The sequence below is a fragment of the Microtus ochrogaster genome, chromosome 10, assembly GCF_000317375.1.
Source record: "Microtus ochrogaster isolate Prairie Vole_2 chromosome 10, MicOch1.0, whole genome shotgun sequence".
Classification (NCBI taxonomy): Eukaryota; Metazoa; Chordata; class Mammalia; order Rodentia; family Cricetidae; genus Microtus; species Microtus ochrogaster.
The window spans coordinates 76,096,119-76,107,106 of NC_022016.1; the positions used below are offsets into that span (position 1 = coordinate 76,096,119).

Sequence of the window (10,988 nt, forward strand, 5' to 3'; positions counted from 1 at the left end):
AAACCCTGTCTCGGAAAAAAAAAAAAAAAAAAAAAAGGAACCTCAGTTTAAAACATGCCCCATCTGGCCTGTAGCAAGCCTGTGAAGTATTTTTGAGGAGCAAGCTAGTAAGAACTATTCCTCCATGGTCCCAGTTCCTGCCTTATCTGCCCTCAATGATGAACTATAAATAGTTCATAGAAAGCCAAATAACCCCCTTCCTCCCCAATAGTTTTGCTCAGTGTTTAGTCACAGCAATAGAAAGCTAAGAGACACATGGAAGACTGCAATGAACTACAACTTACAGCTGGGATTCCCTATATCCAGGAGGCAGAAGAGGAGCAAGCATAGCTACAGTTACATAACAGAAACAAGGAGAGGTAGTCGTAGAACTTAGACATTCATTAGGGTGATAACTTATATTCTTCTGCCTAACTATGAATTCACAAATACAGTAACTCCTGCCTGAGAAGGTATGGCTCTCAGACCTCTCAGGAAAATGTGGGCCATAATACTAATAAGCAGTCAAGACTAGGAGAAATGACAGCTGAGAGCAAGGACTTTATTTAGACTGAATAGCAGAGGAGGCAGACAAGGAAAACTATTGTAGCCTGAGATCAGTTACAGCAGGGGTGGGGGTGCTGAAACCTACCTCAACAACTTCCTTCTACCTTTCCCACTAGGAAGACAGTACATGGATCCTAGGATTGCTGCTCTTGGAAAGTGTGTAAATTCATGAATCAGTTTAGCACAAGAGGCAGACAATGGCATTCACTCAGATCTTCTTTCAAAGAGAGAACTGCCACTCAGGGGCAAGGAGGATAGTAGTTAACAGCCTCTAACTCCAACATGTTTGAACCTCAACTTCCTAACTGAGGCCATACTTTTCAAGGGCAACTCCTCAACAATACCTACACAGGATAGGGGTAATAGAGTCTGTCCACTTCTGCCCGGTGTACTCCAGCCAGCAATTTGTGCTCTAGAGTTCCCTATCAGGTTGGCTAGGGTTTTCAGATCTGCATAGCAGGCAAGTCCTTCCCTTTCCCTTTCCTTTCACATCCCTCTCTAACCTCCTTTCCCTAATTTCTTTTTTATGCCACTAAATCCATTTCAGTGCCTGCTTTTTAAGGAAGACATCTATTGCATAGGGTGATCATCTCACAGCTCTCTCAAGTATTACTGCTCGTCCTATTTTATAGGTAGGAAAGCACTGGTACAGAAAACTTCTTAACTTGCCCAACAACATACCATAAAACTAATAGAACTGGGTCTGATTCCAGAGTCGGTGTTTTGAATTACTGCTCTAGGAGACAAGATATTATTTTGACATCGCTGGAGGTTAAAAAAATAAGTTTGTTCTGCGTAGTTTCAAAAAGCAAATGGATGCACACTAGAGAAAAGCAGATGTTTTGCAAAATATAAAAGAAAACGTTCTAATAATGAGCAGTAAACAACAAAATGGATTCATTATGGGAGTAATGAGAACGTATCAACTGAGAGTTTAAATATTCATGAATGAGGCATTATAAATACAGATCAAAGCTGACCTAGATCGGTGAAAGGTATATTAACACCTCTCAATTTGGGGCCATTATAAACAATGTTAGGAATGTTTGTGTACAGATTGTTATGTGCACATATACTTTCATTTCCTTTGGGATACATATATAGGAATAGAATTGCTGGGTCAATTAGTAACTCTGTTTAACCTTTTGAGGAACAGCTTGGCTGGTTCCACAGCCAAACAAGCTTGGTAATATGTAGTGAAGAAATTTCAGTTAGTTCATTTCCACTCCTCAGTGTTTGAAACACCAATGTAATCAATACAGCATGCTCAAAACCCAAACTTATGTGATTAGAGAACATTTCCTTGTTCCCAGGGAATACACCTGAGCAATCCTGGCCTGGAATAATTTCTTTCAAAGTCAATATTCAATTAACCAAGGTACCTAAAATAAGCCAACAAGGAAATGGTTAGCCAAACATCACCTGTCTATTTCTATCAATATTAGTCTAATGCCTTAAGAGTAGGAAGACTATATAAATCTTGTTATAAAAATGTATTCCATCCTTTTAGAATGTAGTAAATGCCCTCCTTTCCTTTATAAACAAACTTTGCAGATCTGTAACAATAGGGACACATTTCAATTATTAAATTCTCACATTATAAGCAATATGAAACAGGTTATTTCAAGCATGCTACTGAATGACCTATTTTCATACAACACAACTTTAGACACATTTGTCTTAAACATATGCACACTGTCATAAGCAAAGGCAGAAATGAATGTTCAGTTTCAAGGTTTTTATTCAGAAACACACTGTCTTTCAATTACAAGAAAAACTTGTAAAAATAAAATATAATACAAAATACAATTGCTCTGTTTGGTTTTTGCATATTTCTCGGTCTCCACCAGCTGCCTACCACTCCCAATTCTTTACCTGTGCCAGTTCCTCTCCACAGCCTTGAGTTAAGTCATCTAATGCCATCTAGCTTTTCATTCAGTTCACTTTTTGAAATACCAAATAGTATTACATGTGGAAAAAGGCCTTGCTATTGAGTCTAAAACTGATTTTTAGAACAGAGAACTGAGGCCTAAATCAGTTATTATACTTTCCTAACAATGACAAGTAAGACATCTATCTATTCAAAACACAGTACATGAGATCTGAAATTTCCAAAATACATACAAGGTATAACACACACACACACACACACACACACACAAAGTTGTCCTCTGACCTTCAAACATGCACCATGGTACACATTCACCAACATGTACTTGCACACAAATAAGTAAATGTAAAAAAGAAACTGTTAAGGTTTTATAAATTCCAGCACAGAATGTGAAGCTATGAATAATAAAAAACGCTATAACAAAGTATATAATAAAAATAAAATAATATAATAAAAGTAATAAAATCACACAATTTTATTCCTTATTTTAATAAAACAAATTCTGGCAGAGAAAATACCACGTTAACTATGAGACGTTAGATAAGAACCAGAACATATCACACATTAAAATAAAAAACAACAGGTCTATGCCTGGCATGTTGGCTCACACCTGTAATCCTAGCACTCTGGAGGCTGAAGGAGGACCAGGAATTCAAGGCCATACTGCATTACAGTGTAAAACTCTGCCCCCCACAACAAACTTTTTTTTTAAAGGCTTTTCATGAGTCCCACAAAAAGGCTCTAGAACTGCTGCTTTTTATAACTTCATATGGAAACCGTGGCATTCAAAGCAACCAAAGAGCAGTACTAGTCTTTCATGCAGTTCAGATTAAAGGATCAGGAAAGTGTTGCACTGCTGAGCTACCTCTCCAGCCCAGAGTGTCTTGAAATAGGGTCTCACGATGAAGACCAGGATGTCGTCAAATACACGATTATCCTGCATCAGCCTGGGACTACAGGCTTATGTCATCTCAGTAAACTCTCTAAAAGCAATCTTAAAATGGGAAAATAGTACGTCTAATGCATCATGAAGATTCCAAAGTTGTCCTTTGCACTACAACAATGGTCACCTGCAGTATTTCCCCTAACTTGCTTGAAAACAACAAAAAAAACCCAAAACTTTAAAATATTAGCCAAATCATCATTGTTAATTTGAACTATGTCTCACAAAATATCACAGAAAAAAATTCAATACCTTGAACACAAGTTAGAATATAGAGTAATTTTCTAAACATAAGACTAAGAACAATGACTAATGATTTTGCTCTGTTTTGTTTGAGAAAGTGTCTTACTACATATCCAAGACTGGCCTTCAATTCACAATTTTCCTGCCTCGTTCTCTAAAATGCTAGGATTACAGGTGTCCACCACCATCTCCAGCAATCAATCTATATTTATCTAAAAGTATACATCATAGATAGGTAATGATGGTCATTAAAAATCTGTCAGACTTTGGTGCTTAGAGAAGCTAATTTACAGGCTGGAGAGATAGCTCAGGAGTTAAAGAGTACTGGCTGCTCTTCCAGAGGTTCTGAGTTCAATTCCCAGCAACCACATGGTGGTTTACAACCATCTTTAATGAGATCTGATTTCCTCTTCTTGCCTGCAAGTGTACATACAGGTAGAACTCTCTCTATATAATAAATAAATATATCAAAAAAAAAAAAGAAATGCTGGACTCTAAATTTTTAGAAATGTTTTTGGAGAGTTAAAGGAAAATAAAACCTGGGGCTTACAATTGCCTTTTGTTAATAAATGTTCTTTAAAGAAGGCCTGGTAGTGCTGCCTATAATTCAAGTACTTTGGAGGCTGATGCAAGTGAATCCCTGAGATCTGAGGCGAGCCTGAGCTACATAGTGAGATCCAGGTCAGCATGAGCCAAAATAAGAGTAATAATAATAATGATTTGTAAAAATCCGGTATCCCTATTTCATTCCCATCACCACCCCCAACATGGCTAACCAGTTCCACTTAATAAGTTAACTAGCAGTACATAGTTTTATTGTTAAGCCAAAAACATTTCTTATCATCAAAAACTCTGGCAATTTGTCACCAAGTATAACTTCAACAATTTACCTAATGACTGTAAACAAGTTATGAATCTCCACCTTACACTTACTCAGGTAGTCATATCAAAAGGCAGATAACAAGAGTTGGTGAGGATGTGAAAAAATTAGAACCCTCACATACCTGCTAGTGAGAACATAAAATATTACAGCCACTTAGTCAGACAACCACGCTATTCCTCAAAAGGTTAAACAGTTACTACCTGACTCAGCAATTCTATTCCTATGTATATCCCAAAGGCAATGAAAATATACATGTACATAACAATATGCATAACACTTGACTAACATTATTCATGACAGCCAAAAAAATAAAAGCACTCTCAAACTGATGAATGAATTAATGAAATGTGGTATATGAGTAATAGCAAGAAACAAGCTACAGATTCATTATTATTGAGCCCTGAAAATGCAGTTATACTAATAGAAATAAACCAATCCCATTATATGACTCTATTATAGTAAGTGTTCAGAACCGCTAGGAATTCTTTAGAAGAGAAACCCACTAGTGTTTGCCCAGGTCTGGGAGACTAGGAAGATATTGGGGTGATTGCTAACGGATACCAGTTTGAAGCAATGAAAATGTTCCAAAAAGAGAGTAGTAACATTTACATAACTCCGTAAAATAAATAAATAAATAAATAAATAAATAAATAAAGCCATTAAATTTTATGCTTTAGATGGTTAAACTATGTGTATGTGAATTGTATCTTAAGACATAGACCGTGAAAAAGACCCTTCCTTAGTATTCTAAATGTGGCTGAATGTATGTGCTCTCATCTTCCCCTCTGATGTCTCTACAGCTAGTGCTGTGGAAGCAAGCTTCATGGCTTCAAGAGTCCTGTCAAAGGCATGAAATTCCTTTCCCCTTGTGTAACAGAAACTCGAAAAACTGTTTCTTGACTTTAATGAATACCCTTAGAGATTTTACCTTTATCTTATTTTCCCAAAAGTTTTGAAAAGGTATAAATACAAATATACACATACTATTCAAGCGTTATAATAGTTCATTTCTGTAAATTGGACTATTTAAAATAATTTAAGCCAAGCATAGTGGTTCATGGCTATAATCCAATCACTTGGGAAATAGAGATGAGAAGATCGGAAGTTCAAAATCATTGCCTGTTACAGTTGCAAGTTCTAGGCTAGCCTGGACTAAATCACACCCTGTTTCAAAAGAAAAAATTTTTAAAGTACTACCTAATTTATAAAATAGAAACTGTTTTATAAATAGCATTTTCTGGCTGAAGACACTTAAGGAAATGCTCAACATCCTTAGTCATCAGAGAACTGCAAATCAAAACAACTCTGAGATTCCATCTTACACCTGTAAGAATGGCCAAGATCAAAAACAGTGGTGACAACTTATGCTGGAGAGGATGTGGGGTAAAAGGAACACTGCTGCATTGCTGGTGGGAATGCAAGCTAGTAAAACCCCTTTGGATATCAGTGTGGCGTTTCCTCAGAAAATTAGGAAACAACCTTCCTCAAGACCCAGTGATACATGGGGCTGGAGAGATGGCTCAGTGGTTAAGAGCATTGCCTGCTCTTCCAAAGGTCCTGAATTCAATTCCCAGCAACCACATGGTGGCTCACAACCATCTGGTGCCCTCTTCTGGCCTTCAGGCATACAGACAGAATATTGTATACATAATAAATAAAATTTAAAAAAAAGACCCAGTAATACCACTTTTGGTATCCAAAGGATACTCAATCATACCACAAGGACATGTGTTCAACTATGTTCATAGCAGCTTTGTTTGTCATAGCCAGAAGGAAACAACCTAAATGCCCCTCAATCCAAGAATGGATAAGGAAAATGTGGTACATTTACACAATGGAGTACTATACAGCAGAAAAAAAGACATCTTGAATTTTGCAGGAAAATGGATGGAGCTAGAAAACATCATTTTGAATGAGGTAACCCAGACACAGAAAGACAATTATCACATGTACTCACTCATAAGTGGTTTTAAAACATAAAGCAAAAAAAAAAAAAAACTAGCACACAAATCACAATCCCAGAGAACTTAGACAACGACGCAGACACTAAGAGAGACTTACATAGATCTAATCTATATGGGAAGTATAAAAAGACAAGATCTCCTGAGTAAATTGGGAGCATGGGGACCTTGGGGAAGGGTTGAAGGGGAGGGGAGAGGCAGAGAAGGGAGCAAAGAAAAATGTAGAGCTCAATAAAAATAAATAAAAAGCATTTTTAAATTATTTCATTAAATAAATTTATAATAAAGTATAGACACTCTATTAGCTATATAATCAAAATACTAACTCTGCAAACTTGTCTCATCCTTAATTGGCAATGCTTTACAATCGATCATGCTAGCTTTATTTCTTAGCAGAAAACCATATAAATAATTAATGATCTTGTAAACTTTTTCAAAACTCAAATATATTTTCCATTTCTAGAGTAATGCTTATTTTCCATGGAACAGAACTATATCTCTGATTTATATATTATATCACTTAATCCTTGTAATAATCCTACAAAGTAGGTAATATCAGCTTTGTTTTAGAGAAGAATAAATTAAGACTTAAAAAGTGTAAACAGACTGTTCAAGGTTGTAACAGGTTACAAGACTGGAATATTACACATGATAAATTATAAGAACTCTGATTCTCATCACTATAGATTATAAGGGAAAGTCTATGTTCTGAATAATATTCCTCAGTTCTTAAACTAAACAAAGCCCATGAACTATTTCTGCTCAGTATCTGCAACTAAGTATTTTCCTATTAATCACTACATACTAAGAATGACACTCTACAGCCAGCCAGTGGTGGCACACACCTTTAATCCCAGCAGAGGTAGATGGATCTGTGAGTTTGATGCCATCCTGGTCTACAGAGTTAGCTCCAGAAATGCCAGGGCTACACAAAGAAACCCTGTCTCAAAACACTAAAAGAAGGAAAAAAAGAAAATAAAAGAATGACACTCTATATAGTAATTAACACACCGCAGGCCAAACACACAGAGTAATGTAAAACTTAAAGTGAATCAACAAACAAGTATATCTTAGGCATTCAGAATATTAGTTTATTAAACAAAAGATGAGGTGAAAAATGTGTGCACTGGGTAGTATTAAATTTTTTCCATCAAATTTTTCAAAAAAAAAAAAATCCCAAAGCAGAACTAGTTTCAAATAAATAAATCAAGCTACCAAGTTTTAAGCCACACAGAATATACAAGATCTGGTTTTTATTTTTATTTTTCCCCAAAAGGAAGAATAGAAATGAACATGTCTCTTCAGTGTCTACGATCACTTCATCTCATAGAAACGTTCTACTTCCCTGGGAGGGGTACCATTACTCCAAGAGACTATAAGGAGCTCAGAACTTAAGTGTCACATTGCTCTAAGAGATGCAGAAAGGATTCCTGTTCATATCTGACTCCATCTCTGCACCACAGCACGCAATGCAATTAAAAACCATAAAACACGTATGTACCACCTCCTTGAAACAAAAAAAAAAAATTGAATTAAAATCTAGGAAATTCTTTTAATCAAACATTGTACCTTGCAACCAGCCAGTCTGTGGCCAGTACATAAGAGGAGCCAAACAAACTTTAGCACATGGAATAAAAATGGTAGCTTAGCAACAGAGGAAATGGGACCATCCCAACCCATTCATTTGTTCTTTCATCACGAAGGAGTTAATATAAAACTAGTACTTTTCAGGCAACATATGCCATTATTTCTTTAAGGAAAACACTGAATCAGGAATTGGAAAAGAAAGGAATACTACATGTGATTTTTTTTTTCCCCTCAATTCTGGGAATTAAACCGAGGGGCTCGTACATTCTAAGCAAGTCCTCTTCCACTGAGTGACCTCCCATCCCTTACCAATGCTCCTGAAGGGCCAGATACTGGATGAGACACAGAAACCTAGCAGAGATCTAGCTTGTTTTACTCAATTACAACACCTTTCTGACCCAGTCTTGTAACAGTTCATTAAACTTGTCCTGCTTCCACAATTAGCCAATTGCTAGCAGAAGCCTTGGTCATTTTTGTATTTCCCAGAGCACTAAAACAGAACCTGTACTAATAGCTAAAACTGTTAAAAATTTTATACATTATAATACTTTCTTCGGTGGCTGTCTCCTAAAGCCTTCCAAATTAAGTATAATACCAACCACATTTTACAGACAATATTAAAGTTTATTAATTGCTAAGATGAATGCCCAGATAGCCTTCCTTAACAAGACCATAGCAGGCTCTCAATGCTCGTTGACTGAAACAGCTGTCCCTCAAAACACAGTTTTTCTATCTGCATTATAAAACCATTATTTGTAGCTAGGAAAAGCCACTTAAGGCAGTTTTGCTAGAGAGCCGATACGTTTGTTCACCTAAGCAGTCTCGTTTAACGTTTACGAGATGTTCAAATGTAGTAGTGCTAAGAATCAGGACGGGTGATGAACATCACGGTCTTTGGGTTACTGTTGTCACCACAGTTCGGAGGTAGGGGACCAGGAACCACATGTTTAAATTAGCACACTCCCAACTGATTCTAATACTGGTCTTTAGAGACACGCTCTGGAAAGATCAGACTTTTAAAACCTAAATTCACCAAAATACCTAGTCAAGGCAACTTTTTCCAGTTACAAATGCTTACACAAGAGCTGACCAAAGCAAGGGTAAAACACCTAACACGCTGGATCCTCAAAATTCTTCACCACACTGAACCTCCTTAGACCTCTGGAGGTTCCTGTGCTATACAGGCAGGTTAAGACAGGAGGAGTCTGGAAAGTAACTACACACTAACTGATGGCTTTCTCTCAGGTAGGGAGTAACGTATTTTATAAATTTTAAACAAATGCCTGGCTGTAAATAGAACCAGTCAGCACTTTAATTTAACCCTACTACTACTACTGATAAAAATAATAATTTTACAAGTCACCATCACTAGAATCTCACTTTAAACGTTGAATGACCATCAAAATGTACTATGACATTATCAGTGATATCTCTATCTCTCTCTCTCTCTCTCTCTCTCTCTCTCTCTCTCTCTCTCTCTCGTTATTAAATACGTACTGAAAGCCGATACGGTATCTCTCCGTGTGTGCAAAATTTTTACTGTATATACATATTTTCATGAATCAAAGTTCTAGATGTACACATAAGCCCTATATAATAGGAAATGAAGAATAACCTGTAATCACATTTATCATAAACAAGAAGCACCCAACACTGACTTGTGGTATCAATTTTTTTTTTTTTACAATATTACCGGAACAAAACAAATCGTTTTCCTTTAACAACTGAACCTCTATCCCATTTCTGTCAGGTCCTTGTTATTAGGATAATTAGCTCGACTTGAAATTCTCTTGCCATCCGTTCCTTATTTGGGTGGAACATTTTTGTAACAAGGACTAAAGCATTAAAACATTTCCTGTCTCTTTGAAGGTGGAAAAGACGTATTCAGAAAAGATTTTTTTTTTTTTAAACTGTAGGAGCTCAGCTAGGAAACTTAGCACGGCAAAGATGGGATGGGGCTTTCTCCAAGGCAGACCTCGCTCAGAGACGAGATGTAACATAAGACGGAAAGGATGAGCCTGCGGCAGGTGATGAAATTTCACCTCAAATAAGACGCAAAGGGCTGTGTCTCTAGCAGGAGAGGCGTGAATGCTAGTCCTGGAGTACCAGGGGCTTCGGGGACCAGCACTAATACTCCCCACTCCCCACCCAGGGGGTGGCTCCGCAGGACTCAGTCCAGGGCACAGGGAAGCAAAGCTGTTTGCAAACAAGCGTCCTCTGCTTCCCTCCGGGATGTGCACGCAGGGCCCTGGGAAGGAAGGCACGCTCGGCCCCGCCCGGGACAAACGCGAAGGGCACCGGTACGGCCGCCAGCCCGGTCTTCACGTAACCGGCCACGCCGGAACCCAGGCCCGGGCAAGGGCTTCTCGGCATCACGGGGCCTAGTCGCCCCCCGCGCACCTCCAGCCTCCCGAGGGACCCACAGAAAAAGGGCCGAGGCCCCAGAGCCGCGGGGTGCCCGCGGCGGCAGCAGTGCCAGGACGCTCCGTCCGCCCGGCCCGATAGCTGGCGCCAGGGCCCCTGAGCGGCGCGAGCCGGCGAGCCCCGCACCGCGGCGCGCCACACTCACCGCCTCTCCATGGCCGGGGGGTCGTCCCTCCTCCGCAAACCTCCTCCTCAGCAAGGCTCCGCCGCGAAACCTCGCACTCCTGAGGGGGCTGCGGTGGCTGCGGCGGAGGCTGAGGCCCGGCGTCCCTCCAGCCGCATCGGCTCCGGGGCCGCCTCAGCCAAGCGGGTCCGGGGGAGCGCGGTGGAGCGCGTCTGGGGTCGCAGCCTACGGCGGGACGACCGAGGCGCTGCAGGCGGACGGGCTCGGCGAAGCCTCGGGCGCCGTGGTGGCCGCTCCAGCCGCCCGCGCCACTGGGCCACAGCGCCCCCTGGACCCCACGTCCCGCAACGGCGCCGGGACTGCGGCGGCCGCGCCGAGCACGAGCG

General features: G+C 39.6%; 1 protein-coding gene across 4 annotated transcripts in view; it reads right to left on the minus strand.

Annotated features, from left to right (window-relative positions):
• Zfyve9 (zinc finger FYVE-type containing 9) overlaps positions 1-10,988 on the minus strand; it is a 147,038-nt gene that overhangs the window by 135,837 nt on the left and 213 nt on the right. For 3 of the 4 annotated variants that reach the window (XM_013348544.2, XM_005353554.2, XM_005353553.2), the window contains exon 1: positions 10,624-10,982. The exons of the other annotated variant lie outside the window; for it this stretch is intronic. The gene's annotated coding sequence lies outside the window, so the exon portion shown is untranslated. Of the gene's footprint in view, positions 1-10,623; positions 10,983-10,988 lie in introns of those variants that run through there. 4 annotated transcript variants of the gene reach the window in all.